Raw genomic sequence first — 17,578 nt, 5'->3', positions numbered from 1 at the left:
TTACCTAGTCTTTGATTTTTATCTAGTGATTTGGTACAACCTGCTCAGCAATTTCAGGAGAATGAGGCCAGATCGGGCAAGATAGCAAGTTAGATGTAAGATGGAGTTAGACTTAGAGTAGAAGATCTTGACAAAATATTTGCTTTAATTTACAATCTCTTCATGTTGGAATGGGCTAGGATGTAAGATGGGGTCTAGTGGACTGGAGAAAGTCCATGAGGAGATTTTTATTAAGAGTACGGATTTTGAATGAGTTCTGATGACACAAACGATCACCAAAGCAATGACCAAAACTTGACACAGCATAGAATGTAGGCACCCCATGCTTTGACCGGTCCATATTTTGTGCATGGCTTGGTTACTTCAGGAGTTCCACAGGAAGACATTGGACAAGTCAGAACTGGAAGGAGAGAAAGTGTGGATAATGGATTCAGGCAGGTGGAATCGGAACAGAAAGAGGTATGGCATTTGAATTTCAACTCTAAACATCCAAGTTGATTAACTGTGAAAACTGTAAGAACTATTGTAAGTTTTAAAGAGGAGACACTTGAAAGGGTTTCCAAAAGCTTGGTTAAAGACTTAAGAGGTTTTAGTACTTCAAAATAGAGAGGGACCAGGTAAGGCAAAAGGGTTTAAAGGATGAATTCTTGACCTTAAATCTTAGGTAGATGAAGGCATGGCTATAAAAAGTGGAATAAAGAGCAGTAAAGCTGCACAAAATGCTGGAAACAAGGGATGGGAGTGTCTAGTTGCAGGAGGTTACAGAAATAAGAGGAGAGCTGAAACCATTGAAAGGAAGGTGAGCATGCAGGTACAGCAGATGATAAAGAAGGCAAGTGGTATGTTGACCTTCCAACCAGTGATGTCTTGCTACCATATATAATATACTAGAGAACAAACCTGGATATTAGATGCAGATTGGTCTCTTTACCCGAGGAAGGATGTTTAGGATTTGGAGGGAATTCAGCGAACGTTGCCCGACTTTTTCCAGGAATGGCGGGGCTAAGGAGAGATTGAATTCATTAGGATTATATTCGTTGGAGTTCAGAAAAATGAGGGGGATCTCATAGAAACCAATAAAATTCTAAAAGACTAGACAGGGTAGATGCAGGAAGGGTGTTCCTGATGGTGGGAGCCCAGAACTAGGGGTCACATTCAAAGGATACAGGGTAAACCATTTAGGACTGAAATGAGGAGAATGTGAGCCTGTGGTATTTGCTGCCACAGAAAGCAGTCAAAGTCAAAACATATTAAAGCGGGAGGTGAATATAATCCTTGTGCTAAGGAGATCAATGGAGAAGCGGGAACAGTTGGATGATCAGTCCCCATAATCATAATGAATGTCAGAACAGGCTTGAAGGGTTGAATGGCCTACTCCTGCTCCTATTTTCTCTGTTTCGGATAGCTAAATATCGACCACTGTGTGGCAATGGTATGAACTAATATGTTTGTGAAGACCACTGTATAATTCAGAGCCAGGTATAATTGTGATCAGAGATAATGGGAACTGCAGATGCTGGAGAATTCGAGATAACAAAGTGTGAAGCTGGATGAACACAGCAGGCCAAGCAGCATCTTAGAGCCAGGTATATCTGGTTTAATTTTATTTGATTTATTATTGTGACATGTACGGAGATGCAGAGAAAAGTATTGCGTTGCGTGCAAACCAGACAAATCACACCTTGCATAAGTGCATCGGGGTAACAGACCAGAATGCAGAATATAGTATCACAGCTACAGAGAAGGTGTAGAGAAAGATCAACTCTAATATATGAGAGGTCTGTTCAAACGTCTGGCAACATCAGGAAAGAAGGTGATCTTGAATCTGTTTGTCCATGTTTTCAAACTTTTATATCTTCTGCCCAATGGAAGAGGGTGGGTAGAGTATAACTGGGGTGGGAGGGGTCTTTGATTTGTTGGACGCTTTTCCGAGGCAGCAGGAAGTATAGGTGAAGCTGATGGATGGAAGGCTGGTTTGTATGATGGACTGGGCTGCATTCACAACTCTGTAATTACTTGCACTCTTGGGCAGAGCAGTTTCCAAACCAAGTTATTGTGCATCAAAGTAGAAGGTTTTCTATGGTGAATCTATAAAAATCAATCAGAATCATTACGGACATGCTGAATTTCCATAGCCTTTTGAGGAAGTCGAGGCATTGTAGTGCTTTCTTAACCATATTGTCAACGTGGATGGACCAGGACAGATTATTGGTGATATTTACTCTTAGGAACTTGAAGCTGTCGACAAATTCTACCACAGCACCATTGATACAGACAGCAGTGTGTCCTGCACTCCGCTTCCTGAAGTCAATGAGCAGCTCCTTCATTTGGCTGACATTGAGGGAGAAATTGTTGTCTTTACACAATGCCATTATGCACTCTATCTCTTTCCTGTATTCTGTCTCATCATTGTTTAAGACCTGGCCCATCTACAGTTGTGTCATCAGCAAACTTGTAAATAGAGTTGGGTGTTCCCTTGGAGATACAACAGGAAGGTATTAGGATAGTGGAAGACTTTTAACCTTGTATTTTCCTGTATTACTTTCCAAGCTTACACATCTATTTTCAGGCACTTTTGTTGAACGGATGCAGTGTTGCCTCACTCAGATGATCCATGCGCAACACTCATTAATTTTCACCAAAAGAAAGCAAAAATGCTGGAACTAATTCAACAGGTTCAGCAGCATCTGTGCAGAGATTAAACACACGGCACATGTTGAAAGTGCAGCCTTTTAATGGAGAGGGCATGAGGCCAAGAGTTCAGCTCAGGGTCAAATAGGAACTGAACAGTCGAATGGAATCTCAGATCACAGAGAGATTAAGGGAAGGCTCAGGAACTGAGTTTTTGGCAGGGCCATGAGGAGAAAACTTTAAAAAGAGAAAAATGCAGCTCATCCAATGCTGAAAACTCTAAGGAGGTAGTGTTTGGGGTAATTATTGTTTTCAAAAATCCCACTGCTTTATCTTGTTCTTGTACTGATGCTGCTACCTGCACATTAAGATACCAGTCTAAATAATGTCAGGCTGTGAGTATCAGCAGAAACATGGTCTGTAAGATTACTTGCTCCTTATCTGCATATAAGACTCTTCAACTCTTTATGTACTGTATCATTGCATTAAGCACTTTGACACATACTAGGTTCTTAAACACAGCTCTACAGTGTAGTGGCTAAGATATCTCTGTGTCTCTGTTTCTCTGTTTCTCTTTTTACATGCTTATTCTAGACTCTGTCTTGTCTCTTACTTATGTCAGTGTCACTGATCATTCACATGAGTCTCATTATACTGCTGTTGTGTATACATAGATGTTGTCACCTAGATCGGTGACGAGGCTGAATTTGATGAATTCCCTGTCTCCTGTGCACTGTGCGATAATTTTGAAGCAGGCTGCATGTAAAGAGAGCGAGAGGTGAATTCTGTACTGGAGGATGATACAATAGATCGCTGCTCTGTTTTATTGGCTCTGGGTTATCTAAGGGGTAGTAGGCAATTTCAAATCAAGCATTGACTCTGTCTCTTTAGAAAAAGCACATCTCCTCTCTCAGATGAATGTAAAAGATCCCATGGTGCTATTTTGAAGAAAAGCAGTGACGTTCTCTCCCGTGTCTCGTTCAACATTTATTCCTAAGACAAACAAATTATCCGTTTGTGGGAGCTTGCTGAGCAGACAATGACTTATCACATTTAGTGTGCTTTTCAAAAGCATGTCATTGACCGTAAAGCTTTTGGCACATCTCGTTTTCACAACAGTGTCTAAATAGTTTCTCATCAACCTGTTCAGAAATGGCCGTTAAAAAAAAGACATTTATAACATCATGGGGGCATGGATAGGCTGAACAGCCAAAATATTTTCCCCAGGATAGGGGTGTCCAAAGGAGAGGGCATGGGTTTAAAGTGAGAGGGGAAGATTTACAAGGGACCTAAGGGGCAACTTTTTCATGGCGATGGTGATGTATGTATGGAATGAACTGCCAGAGGAAGTGGTAAGGCTGGTACAATTACAACATTTAAAAGCATCTGGATGGGTATGTGAATAGGAAGGGTTTAGACTGCCAAATGCTGGCAAATGGGACTAGATTAATTTAGGATATCTGGTCAGCATGGATGAGGTAGACTAATGGGTCTGTTTCCATGCTGTACAGCTCTATGACTCTATGACATTACACACCTCTGGAGCAGATGGGACATGAACTTGGCCTTCTTCGTTCAGAGATAGGAACACTACCATAACAGCCCCTCGAGGAAGATTCTGTAACTCTTGCCTTCTATCAATAAGCTAACCAAAAAATAAATTTCAGTAAATGCAAACAATGTTTCTTCAGATCTTTCAAGTTGTTGTAATAACTGAAACATCACAAATGCCAGTGCAGGGATATAAATTGGGAATCTGCATCTACCTTCCAATTAAAATCAATGGGCTCACAATTATCAAAGAGATCCACAACCAATCTTCCATCTCTTCTCTCAACCAAGACTCGCTGAAAACTGGATTTATTCATTGAAATAGCCCGGGTATGCTGGCCTAAGCCTTTAACAGCTTCTTCTAATCAGTGACTAACACCATCTAAAAGCATACGGGCAACCACCATAGTTACACTGCCACCAGCAAGGTCCCTTCCAAGTCACACATCATCCTGACTTGAAAGTATAGCACACTGACAGTGTCCCTACCTCTGAGCAAGGGGACCCAGGTTCCATTCCTACTTGCTCCTGAGATGTGTAGTAACATCTTTGAGCAAGTTGATTAGGAAAATATTTCCTTGGAAGCTACAATTCCTTTATTGCTGGGACTATATCATCATTCCCTCATTTTCACTGAATCAAGATCCTGGAACTCCCTAACAGGATTGTAAATGTTCCGACAATCCAAGGATTGCAAGTTTCCAAGTAGGCGACTCACTATAATCTATTCAATAGCTGTTGTGATGGACAATAAATGCTGGGCCAGCCAGTGATTCTGGCTTTGCATCAATGAATCAGACAATAACATGTCACAAATTCACAACCTCTGCAAAATGTCAGAAGCGAACCTCAAAACTCTGCCACAAATTGAAATATTTCCTCAGGAGATCAGACCCTTTTTTTTTCAATCTACTTGTCAGTGAAAGGAAACGTGTCTTTTCCCAAGCAAGGCATGTGCTCATCCTAACTGAGAATACCTGTGGAGGAAGTATTACAGTTGATTGCTGATACGGTGACCTGAGTGAAATGATCCAGTCAATCAGTACTATCAACAATCCACCACAAAGTCAATTTAAAATCCACAAGGTTGACCCTCAAAGGGTTGAGTTATAAATGTAGCCTATAGAAATGTATGTCTGTGTACTATCTGATACCAAAATACTCTGGTGGAAAATTCAACCTTGAGTCATTAGGCTAAAGCCAAGTCTTTGTGATAACAAGGCACTGCATTCTCCTCCCAACTTGATTGTGTGGCTAGTTTAATTTCCAACCATTAATCATTTTCAGTTCCCATGAACAAATTCCCAGGAAAGGATTTGTTTCTCTTTTGACAGAAACTTGTGGGCATTACTCAGAATAAATTAGGGACCTTTCAATAAAAGTCTACCCAGAGTTAAGCAAAATGTTTGTTGTTTTAAGTGCCTAGGAAAGTGATGGATCCTGCTCCAGGATGCTGATTAATGATAGCTTTCAACAGCTCCCTCTTCCTTGTGTTCTCTTTACAGGGAGGTGCATGGTGTGTAAGAAGGCAGAAAATAATATTCAGTGTGCACCTTTCCTGTTAAATTCCGCAATTGCTGTTTTCTCGTTGAAAATCCAAAAAAAGGGAAAGGATGCGGAAAGGAGAGAGACTTCTTTTATTCATTCATAGATGTGATTGCATCTGGATAGGCCAGATTTATTACCCAAAAGGCAGGGAAGAGTCAGCCAAATTTCTCAGGGTCTAGAGTCACATTTAGTCCCTTGAAGAGTGTTGTTGGAAGGAGGTAATGTGGAGGAAAACGAGAAAGGTTTTCAAAAGACTTCCAATCCCCACCTGCCACCTCCTTTTCCAGAAAGATCAGCCTGAAAGAGACAAGCAAATCAAAGTCTAATCAGAATAACCTGTTAAAGTGCTGACGCATTGCAGCTGGAGTGAGTGCAAGCAGTCATTGTAAAAATAACTTTGATGTACTGAAATTTACTGCTCTTCAGATTTCATGCTGGAACCCCCTTAATATAGTCAATTAGTCACACAGACATTGTATCTGAAAAATTAGACATGCTTTGGAAACTTTTCATCTTGCTAATCAGGATAGAATAGCAAATCTCATAGGGAACAACAATTTATATTAAATGATAAAAGTGTACTGATTGGTTGGCAAGGCAGCTCTAATCGGTTAAGGCATCACTATCAATAGTCGGCAGGAAGCTATTGTCCTCAGTGCATTCATTTAATTCAAAAGAAAAATGGTCTTCTTGCATGTGAGGCATAAGTCCTTGCCTATGAATATATGTAGTTTCAGGTGAGCGCTCTTGGTAAGATCAAACCTCACAAATGAAGGCGGAAATCTGGAGCTGTCTCTGCTGACGCTCACATTGAAGTGTGAATATAAAAACTGAGATTGATCAATTGTTTTAATTCAATAAGAATTAGGTACAGAACCATGGCTGGCAGATGTAATTAAGATACTCATCAGCTAAGATAGGTGGTACACACCTGATAGGCTGAAGGGCCTCTTCTGTACTACATGACTCTGTGATTCAATGATCTAATTCCTTGGTAAAAAAGCAAGATACTGTGCATGCTGGAAACGTGAGGCTAACACAGAGAATGCTGGAAAAACTCAACAGGTCTGATTTCTTTAGAACTCTTCGATATCATACCAGATTTGAAACGTTGACTCTGTTCCTCTCTCCACAAAGGCTGCCAGGACCTGCCACATTTCTCCAGCATTATCTGTGCTTGCTTCTATTTCAAGGCTGGGCCAGGGTCAAAGAGTTGCTTGGCTACCTTCTGTTCCTTTTTTTCTTCATTCATACAATCCCTACAGTGGGGAAGCAGGCCATTCAGTCCAGTGAGTCCACACCAACTCAGATTCATACTCCCTACTTTATCCCTGTCAACCTGCATTTCCCATTGCTAATCCACATAGCCTGCAAATCCCTGAACTCCATGGGAATTTAGCACAGCCAATCCACTAAACTTCCTGCACATCTTTGAGGGAGGAAACCGGAGAAAACCCACACAAACACAGGAAGAATGTGCAAACTCCACACAGACTGTCGCCCAGGGGTGGAGTCAAACCCGGGTCCCTGGTGCTATGAGGCAGCAGTGCTAACCACTGTGCCACCGTGCCTCCAAATGCAAGCTCTTTCTCTTTTACTTTCTAGTATTTATACCCCTTGCTATTTAAAGACTTGGATTATTGTCTTCCTTCATGTAGCAACAACCAAATGTAGCTTATTTAGGGACAGAATATTTTTCCACTTTGAAAATCTGCCATCGACATTTATTTGAAGGATCAATCCCAAGTTTTATGCAACAGCGCATATGTACAAAAATGATTAGCCAGTATTGGAAAAGTGCACGCTCTCTCCAAATAAGGATGTGCTTTTAACCTTGCCCTCTAAGTCACCCTCCAACAAGCCTGCACAAAGACTGGTAGCTGTATGGATAAATTAAATATGTTTCGAAAGCTCACCTGAACATACCAACACAAAGAAAGGCATGCAAGATTGCATTGTAATCTTTGGCACAAACTTCAAAAAGCCTCCACTGTGCATTATGTTTCTCAGACCAGCTGCTTTTTCGTGTTGTCTTCCCAGGAATTGTTGCCAATTTATTTTGTACTTTGTTTCTGGGAAAGTAGACAAATGTGTTGAAGCTGCCAAAATACAATAACAGTCGACCACTAATGAAACTTGTTGTGCATTTGATGACTGAGATGCGTTTATTATTTTATTCATTAATGGGTTGAGGACGTCGCTGGCCAGGCAGCATTTATTGCACATCCCTAATTGCCCAGAGGGAAGTTCAGAGTCAAACACATTGCTGTGGTCTGGAGTGACATGTAGGCCAGACCAGGAAAGGATGGCACTTTCCTTCCCTAAAGCACATTAGTGAACGAAGTGGGTTTTTTTTCCCACAATCGATAATGGATTTGTGGTCATCATTAGATTCTTAATTCCAGATACTTTATCGAATTCAAATTCCACTATCTGCTATGGTGGGATTGAACCCAGGTCCCCAGAATGATATCCGAGTCTCTGATAACGCTGGTAACTATGTGTGCAACAGGTTTGGTCACCACAATGTAGAGGAGACCATATTTTAAACAGCAAATATAATGAACTAATGGAGTATCTGCAGATCACTACTTCATTTCAAAGGACCATTTAGGGTTCGGGCCATTGAGGGGTGACAATTTGAAAAGTTCGCTGTTCCATTGCTTTACATCTGCTTTATCCTAGGACAGTTCAAAGTGCTCTTCAGCTAATACAATTTGGGATATGGTGGTGCCGGTGTTGCATTGGATTGGACAAAGGCAGAAGTCACATGACACCAGTTTATAGTCCAGCAGGTTTATTTGCTCCTTCGTCAGATGAAGTTGTTTTACCTGTAGAAGGAGCAGAAAGCTTGTGATTGCAAATAAACTTGTTGGACAACAGAGATAGAAGGAACTGCAGATGCTGGAGAATCTGAGATAACAAGTTGTAGAGCTGGATGAACACAGGAGGCCAAGCAGCATCAGAGAAGCAGGAAGGTTGACATTTCGGGCCATCAGATTTCTGAAGAAGGATTTAGGCCCAAAAAGTCAGCCTTCCTGCTCCTCTGATGCTGCTTGGCCTTGTTTGACTCCAATCTGGTTTCGTGTGACTTCTAAATAAAAATTGTGTTTGAAGTGTAATTGTTGTTATCATTGAATCATACGCCACAGTAACAGACCCTTTGGTCCAACAAGTCAATGGCAAACATCATCCCAAACTAAACTAGTCCCAACTGCCTGCTGTTAGCCCATATCCCTCCAAACCTTTCCTATTCATGCACTTATCTAAGTACTTTTAAAATGTTGTAACTGTGCCGGCAACCATCACTTCCTCAGGAAGTTGATTCCGCATGTGATCCACCCTCTGTGTAAAACATTTGCCCTTCATGTCTTTTTTAAATCTCTTTCCTTGTCCCTTAAAAATATATCCCCTAGTGTTGAAATCCCCCATTGTAGGGAGAAGACACCTACCACTAACCTTACCTATACCCCTCATGATTTCATAAACCTCAAAAAGCCACCTCTTAACCTTCTACATTCCAATGAAAAAAATCCCAGCCTATCCAGCCCTCATTAATTAACTCAAACCTTCCATACCTGACAACATCCTGGTAAATCTCTTCTGAACCATCTCCAGGCTAATAGTATCCTTCAAGTAACTGGGTGACCAGAACTGGACACAGTACTCTAGAAGAGGCCTCAGCAATGTCCTGTCCAACCTCAACTCCAATATGCAAAGGACTGAGCAATGAAGGCAAGCGTGCCTAATGTCTTATGATGCAGACTTCAAAGAATTATGTGCCTGAACCCTTAGTTCCCTCTACTCTACAACACTACCAAAAGGCTTACATTTAATTGTGTAAATCCTGCCCCTGTTTGTTGTACCAGAATCCAATACCTTGCAATTATCCAAATTGAACTCCATCTGCCATTTTTAAACCACTTCCAACACCTTGCAACTTGTTCAAGATCCCTTTTTAATCTTGGGAAAACCTTCTTCACTGTGTAAAGCAGAAATTCTAGCAGCCAGTTTCTGAACACTCCACAACAACAACGAAAATAATTGCCACATAATCTGCTCTAGTTATGACATTTGTAGGGTAAATATCAGTCAGGGCACCACAGAGAATTCTGCACACACTTTGAATAATTCTCATAGAATCCCTACAGCGTGGGGATAGGTCATTCAGCCCAACAAGCCCACACCAGCCCTCTGAAGAGTATCCCACCCAGCCTCAGCCCTGTAGTTTCCCATGTCTAACCTACCTAACCAAACATCCCTGTGCACTATTTAGCATGGCCAATCTACCTACCCTACACATCTTTGGACTGCAGGAAGAAACGGAAACACCTGGAGGAAACCTCACACTGACACAGGGAGAATGTGCAAACTCCACACAGACTTTCGCCCAAAGGTGGAATCATAAGACCATAAGACATAGGAGTGGAAGTAAGGCCATTCGGCCTATCGAGTCCACTCGCCATTTAAATCATGGCTGATGGGCATTTCAACTCCACTTCCCTGCACTCTCCCCGTAGCCCTTGATTCCTTGTGAGATCAAGAATTTATCGATCTCTGCCTTGAAGGCATTCAATGTCCCGGCCTCCACTACACTCTGTGGCAATGAATTCCACAAGCCCACCACTCTCTGGCTAAAGAAATGTCTCCTCATTTCCATTTTAAATTTATGTCCTCTAATTCTAATGCTGTGCCCACGGGTCCTAATCTCCCCGCCTAACGGAAACAACTTCCCAGTGTCCACCCTTTCTAAGCCATACATTATCTTGCAAGTTTCTATTAGATCTCCCCTCAACCTTCTAAACTGTAATGAATACAATCCCAGGATTTTTAGCCATTCATTATACATTAAACTTACCATTCCAGGGATCATCCGTGTGAAGCTCCGCTGGACACGCTCCAGGGCCAGTGTGTCTTTCCTGAGGTGCGGGGCCCAAAATTGGACACAGTATTCTAAATGGGGCCTAACTAGAGCTTTATAAAGTCTCAGAAGCACATCGCCTCTTTTATATTCCAACCTTCTTGAGATAAACGACAACATTACATTCGCTTTCTTAATCACGGACTCTACCTGCAAGTTAACTTTTAGAGAATCCTGAACCAACACTCCCAGATCCCTTTGTACTTCTGCTTTACGAATTCTCTAACCGTTTGAAAAATAGTCCATGCCTGTATTCTTTTTTCCAAAGTGCAAAACCTCACATTTTCTCACATTGAATTTCATCAGCCATTTCCTGGACCACTCTTCTAAACTGTCTAAATCTTTCTGCAGCTTCCCCACCTCCTCAGTGCTACCTGCCTGTCCACCTATCTTTGTATCATCGGCAAACTTTGCCAGAATGCCCCCAGTCCCTTCATCCAGATCATTAATGTATAAAGTGAACAGCTGCGGCCCCAACTCTGAACCCTGCGGGACACCACTTGTCACCGAGCCTGGGTCCCTTGCGCTGTGAGGCAGCAGTGCTAACTGCCGAGCCACTGTACCACCCTTGTTGCCAAGATGCCACAGGAATTTTTACATCCACCTGGGAAAGCAAATGGAAGCTCGTTTCAGTGTCGTCCATGGTTTAACAAGGAAGTCAACAACAACATAAAGGCAAAAACAAACGCATGTCATACTGCAAAAGTTAGTGGCACTCTGGGGGATTGGGAGAACTTTAAACGGCAGCAAAGGGTTTACTAAAAGCAAAATCAAAAGAGCTAAGATGAACTATGAAAGGAAGTTAGCAGAAAAAACATAAGCACTGATACCAAAGCACTGTAAGCATGTAAAAAAGGAACAGAATAGTGAAAGTAAATATTGGATCTTTAGAGGGCAAAAATGGCAAGGTAATAGTGGAAAATTCAGAAGTAGCAGAGGTACTAAACAAATATTTTGTCTTTGTTTTCACTGTGGAAGATAATAATTTCTCTCCAAAAACTGCAGTTACTATTAGAGGAACTTATTGAAATTATCATAACTAAGGAGAAGATATTAAGGGCAGGTAAGTCCCTAGGGCCAGATGGCCTGCACCCCAGGGTATTAGAGAAGCTGGCAGCAGGGATAGTGGTTGCATTAGTTATGATTTTTCAAAATTCCCTGGATTCTGGAACAGTACCAGTGGTTGGAAACATATTAATGCAGCACCCTTATTCAAAAGAGGAAAAACTGTAGACCAGAGATAGTAAGAACTGCTGATGCTGGAGTCTGAGATGACACAGTGTAGAGCTGGAGGAACACAGCAGGCCAGGCAGCATCAGAGCAGGAAAGTTAACACTTTGGGCCTGGACCCTTCTTCAGAAAAGCTAAAGACCAGTTCTGAGGAAGGGTCACCAGTCCCAAAATGTTAACTCTGACTTTTTTCTTCACAGATGCTGCCCAAACCTGCTGAGCTTTTCCCGCAACATCTGCTTTTGAAATGATAGACCTGTTGGCTTGACCTCTGGAGTGGGAAAGCTGCTGGAGTTAATCATAAAGATGAGATAACTGAACACTTAGAAAATCAAAGCTCAGTTCACCTGAGTCAGCACAATTTCATGAAGGACAAGTCGTGCTTGACAAACCTGCTGGAATTCTTTGAGTATGTAACTAGCAAGGTGGATAATGGGGATTTGGTGAATGTGTCGTATCTAGACTTCCAGAAGGGATTTGACTAGGTGCCACATAAAAGACTGATCCAGAAGGTTAGATCCTGTGGGTTAAGCGTACTGGCATGGATGGAGCATTGACTGACTGACAGAAAGCTGAGGGTTGGGATAAATATGTCCTTCTCTGGATGGCAAACTGTAACTAGCAGAGTGCTGCAGGGTTCAGCTCAACTATTTACAATCTCTATAAATGATCTGCAAGCAGGGGCAGACTGTAGCAAAGCAAAATTCACCAATAATACTAAAATAGATGGGAATGCAGGCTGTGATAAGGAGATAAAAGAGTTTACAGATGGATATTGATAGGCTAAGGGAATGGGCCTGATTCTAGCGGATAGAGTTTAATGCAGATCAGTGTGAGGCCGTCCATTTTGGCCTGAAAAATATAAGGGCAAATTATTGCTTAAATGTGCATCAGATTTAAAATACATCAGTGCAGAGGGATCTGGGCGTCTTTGTGCATGAATTGCAGAAAATGGGTATGCAAGTGTAGCATATAAAATGAAAGGCACTTGGAATCCTGGCATTTATTGCAAAATGGCTGGATTATAAAGTAAAGAAGCGTTGTTGCAATTATATAAGGCATTGATGAGACCACACATCTGGAATATTGTGTCCAGTTTTCTCTCCTTACTTGAGGAAGGATGTGATGACACTCGAGGCAGTTCAGAGGAGGTTCACCAGGTTGACTCCAGGCTGTGGTATAAGGAGCGGATGTATAGCCTGGGCTTGTACTCGCTGGAGTTCAGGATATCTGATTGAGGTCTATAAAATGCTGAAGAGGATTGATAAGGTGGACATTGAGCAAATGCTCCTCCTCGTGGGACAGTCCGGAACAAGAGGTCATAGATATAGAGTGAGGGGAGGCAGGTCCACAACTGGAATGAGGACAAACTACTTTTCTCAGAGGGTTGTGAATCTGTGGAACTCACTTCCCCAGAGAACAGTGGAGGCAGAATAAATCAGCAGATTCAAGAAAGAAATAGATATGTTTCTGATGGAAAAATGAGATGAAGGTCTATGGGAAGTAGACAGGAAAGTGGAGTTGAGACCAGGATAAGAACAGCCATGATTGTGTTAAATGTTGGGGCAGGTTTGAAGGGCTGAATTGCATCCTCCCACTCCTAGTCCCTATATTCCCATATTCTTATGTAATGTTTCCCCTGAAAAAGGCTCCACTGATGATTTGTTGCTTATTCAGTACCGCACTGGAACTTCAGCCTAGATTGCCTGCTCAAATCTCTCAAGTAGGACTTGAACTTCCAACCTTCTAGCTCTGAAGCAAGTGGAATTTCCAAAGGAATTTAGTCCATGCTTTCTGTTGGAAGTTTAAAAGGAAAGGTTTTGATTTAACTGATTGAAGAATAATAAAATATCTGGTAGAATATAGAGAATTATGCACAGCACAGAAATGGCCCTTTCAGCCCAACCAGCCAATTCTACACTTCTTCTACCATTTCTTGTTTAATTCTAAAATTGTAACCCTCTAGTCCTTCAGAGTTAGCAAGAACTGCAGATGCTGGAGTCAGAGACAACACAGAATGGAGCCGGAGAAGCACAGCAGGCCAGGCAGCATCAGCGGAACAGGAAAGTTGATGTTTCGGGTTGGGAGCCTTCTTCAGAAAGAAGAAGGGTCTCAACCCAAAATGTCAACTTTCCTGCTCATCTGATGCTGCCTGGCCTGCTGTGTTCCTCCGGCTCCACACTGTGCTATCAACCTCTAGTACTTTCTCACTCACATGGTTGTATAGCTTCCTTAAAAGCCTCCACAACTCACTGTGTTGGGCAATTCTGCATTCTCGACACTCTCTGGATTAAGAAATCACTTCTGAATTCCCAGTGAGAATCTTTTTGGCGGCCTCCGTCTATACCCTACCCCAAAGCGGAAACATTCTCTCTCTATCTGTTTCATCAAAACCTTTCAGAATTTTAATGACCTCCCAAGAGAAAAATGACCCAACCTGGAAATTCTTCCGAATGGATTTATAGGCATTTACTGTACAGAGAAAGGCCATTCAACCCATTGTGGTCATGCTAGATGACAAAGTTCTGACTACACTAATCTCTCTTTTTAGCTTTTGGCCCATCACCCTGGAAATTATTGCAAAGTCAGGAAATGTCGAAATATTGCTTAACTATTATCAGAGCCTCATTCCAGGCAATGAATTCCAGACTCACACCAACCTCTGAGTGAAAAAAAAACCTCTTCAACACTCCTCCACACCCCCTGCCGTTTACCTTAAATTTATGCGCCCTGAATATTGACCCCTGTACTAATGGAAATTGTGCCTCATATCCACCCAATCTATGTCCTCATCATCTTATGCACTTATTCACCTCGAACACCTATCCAATCTTTCCTCACATCTTTGCTTATGCACGCATCCACATTTTTCTGGTATCAGTGGTTTGTGATTAGTAACAACAGTATAGATAAGTGCATTAAGAGGCTGTGAAAATATCATAGTTTATCACGAGTCTGAGACAATGCACCTTCTCAAAGACATATTCAACCTCACCCGTTTTCTGCTGTGGAATGCTCACTGGCATTTATTAATTGCCATGGCAATAAAGATCTGCATTTAGAAATTGCCTCCAATGTAATAAAACATCCCAAGGTGCATAATAATAGCTTTATTGCTAAATCAAGTGCATTTTCAAAAGGCACTCAAGCTGTTTGTAGATGCCTTTGGTATCAGTCCCCACAGACAGGCAACCCAGTTGCACTAATGAGCCCCTACACATGCAGGGGTTATTCAACATCTTCCCGCATAATGAACTGAACTGACCTAAAACACTGACATCCACCCCAGGACAAAAACTAGATCCAACAAACAACAGGATCTAATTACTCAGGCAGAGCAATTTCCAAGGGGATACATCAGACATATGTGCTGTGGTTCATGTTGGTTTTGAAATGAGGTGCTTTATCAAACAAAAAAAAATCAGCAGAGTTAAAATTGAAATGCAAACAGAAAACATTGACACTTTTATTCATCAGTATTTCATAGAATCCCTACAGTGCAGAAACAAGCCATTCAGCCCATCAACTCTGCACCAACCCTCCAAAGACCATCCTACCCAGACCTCACCCTATGCCAGCAAGCCCACACTTATGGCCAATCCATCTAACTGCGCATTTTCGGACTGTGGGTGGAAACCAGAGCACCCCGCAGAAACAGGATGAACATGCAAACTCCACACAGACACCCAAGCCTGGAATCAAAGCCAGGTCTCTCACACTGTGAGGTAGCAGTGCTAACCACTGAGCCACCGTGCTGCCCATTCTGAAGGAATGTCTCTGATGTCAGACAGGAATTCACATGTTTCCAGAGATGATCCAGGAGTTGTTTCTGCCCTGTGAATATTGGAGCCACTGTAGTTGATCAGTTGACAATGATTAATTTTAGTTAATGTGCATGTGCCTTCACTGCTCCATCTAGCGATGGTAATGCCAGTTGGCACAGTCATTACTGAATGCCTCTCTGGCACTGAATCACATGAGTTGATGTCAGGACAGGTGATCTAAAATTTGGCCAAAGTGGTAGGTATTAAAGGAGTCTCTTAAAGGAGGGGGGAGAGAAAAATAAAGCAAGAGGCAGAGAGGTTGAGGGAGAAAATTCCAGAGCATAGCATCAAAACAGCTGAAGTTGCGGCCTTCAGAGATATTTACAACAACAGGTGGAAAGGTAACCTGTTCTGATCCCCATAGACACCAATATATTTTAAAAGAGAGGAAATATATAACTCCTAGAGTGTAGAAGCAGGCCATTCAGCCCATCAGGTTCACAGTGCCTCTCCAAAGGCCATCCCACCCAGACCCGTACTATGACCCTGCATTTCCCATGGCCAATCCACCTAAAATGCACATCTTTGGGCTGACAGAAGACACTGGAGCACATGGAGGAAACCCACATGCACAGAATTACCCAAGGCTGGGATCAAACCCAGGTCCCTAGAACTTTGAGGCAGCAGCGCTAACCATTGAGCTGCTGCGACAGCTATTCAACAGGGAACAAACAAGATTTCACTTCTTAAAATCAACTAAAGTCAATATCATCCAAACATTAATTGCCACCTTCAGGATATTTCAAATAAAAGCATAAATTTTAAATATTCCGTACAATAGAGGTGAGTACCACAAAGTTGCAAGCTGTCACTTTTCTTCCTGTACAAATATGGGACCATATGCAATTTCACAGTCTTACCAACTCCACCTCTGTCTTGGAAGACAGATGAGATACCTCATCTCCCAGCTGATCATTTCAGCCTTTGAGTTGCCTTCACCAACAGCCATCTTCCACGCGACGTCCTGTAAGATGGTAACCGCAGGGGAGATGCATGTCTATCTAAGGCAGGCCTACGCGAACAAGAGAGTTGGCCGGTTGACTGTGTGGGGTGGTGACCCTCAAACTGTAGCCTCTGCAGCAGGCTAGCAATATGTTCCAGGAAAACCTAGCTATAGGAAACTGACTTCAGCATCTACTTTGCTTGCCTCATGCATTAGTGTATGTGGGAAGTTATTTCCAGCCAGCTGTAACTTTAATTCTGGTTTGGCACCATACTGTGCCTCTCCCAACTTACAGAAAGTGCAATTGGAAGCAAATTAAACTGTTGAAAAATACCTCAAATTGTAGCTATTAAGGAGTATAGTAGAAAAGTAAAATATTTTGAGGAGGCCCAAATAAGATTTACTTACTGCTATGTCCAATCTGCTGTTTATTAACCAACCTGTAATCTGATGAGATCCTGCAAATATTGCCAGCAATAATCTCAGATGAAATGAGAAGTAGAGAAGGCACTACCTAATTTCCTGATTGAAGGTTTTTTTTATTTTCTTTGGAAATGTTAGTGTTGTACAGACAGTGATACGTGTGCAATTCTCCTGTGAGTATGAACTTAAAGCAATTAGCAATTATTGCCTTGGCTGATAACAAACAGCCGTCAATTTCACTAGCACAATATTTTAGATGTACAATGCTGCCTTTGTGTCAACTCTCTGGGGATGCCAGGACTGACATATGAGGAAAGGTTGGATCAACTGGGCTTGTACTGGCTAGAATTTTGAAGAATGAAGGGGGATCTCATAGAAACATAAAATCCTGATGGGACTGGGCAGACTAAATGTGGAAAGAACATTCTCAATGTTGGGAAGTCCAGGATCAAGGGCCACAGTCTAAGAATAAAGGGTAACCATTTCAGGACTGAGATGAGGAAGAAT

This window comes from Stegostoma tigrinum, chromosome 18 (assembly GCF_030684315.1).
Source record: "Stegostoma tigrinum isolate sSteTig4 chromosome 18, sSteTig4.hap1, whole genome shotgun sequence".
Classification (NCBI taxonomy): Eukaryota; Metazoa; Chordata; class Chondrichthyes; order Orectolobiformes; family Stegostomatidae; genus Stegostoma; species Stegostoma tigrinum.
The sequence above is the reverse complement of the archived record's forward strand: the minus strand, read 5'-3'. Positions refer to the sequence as shown.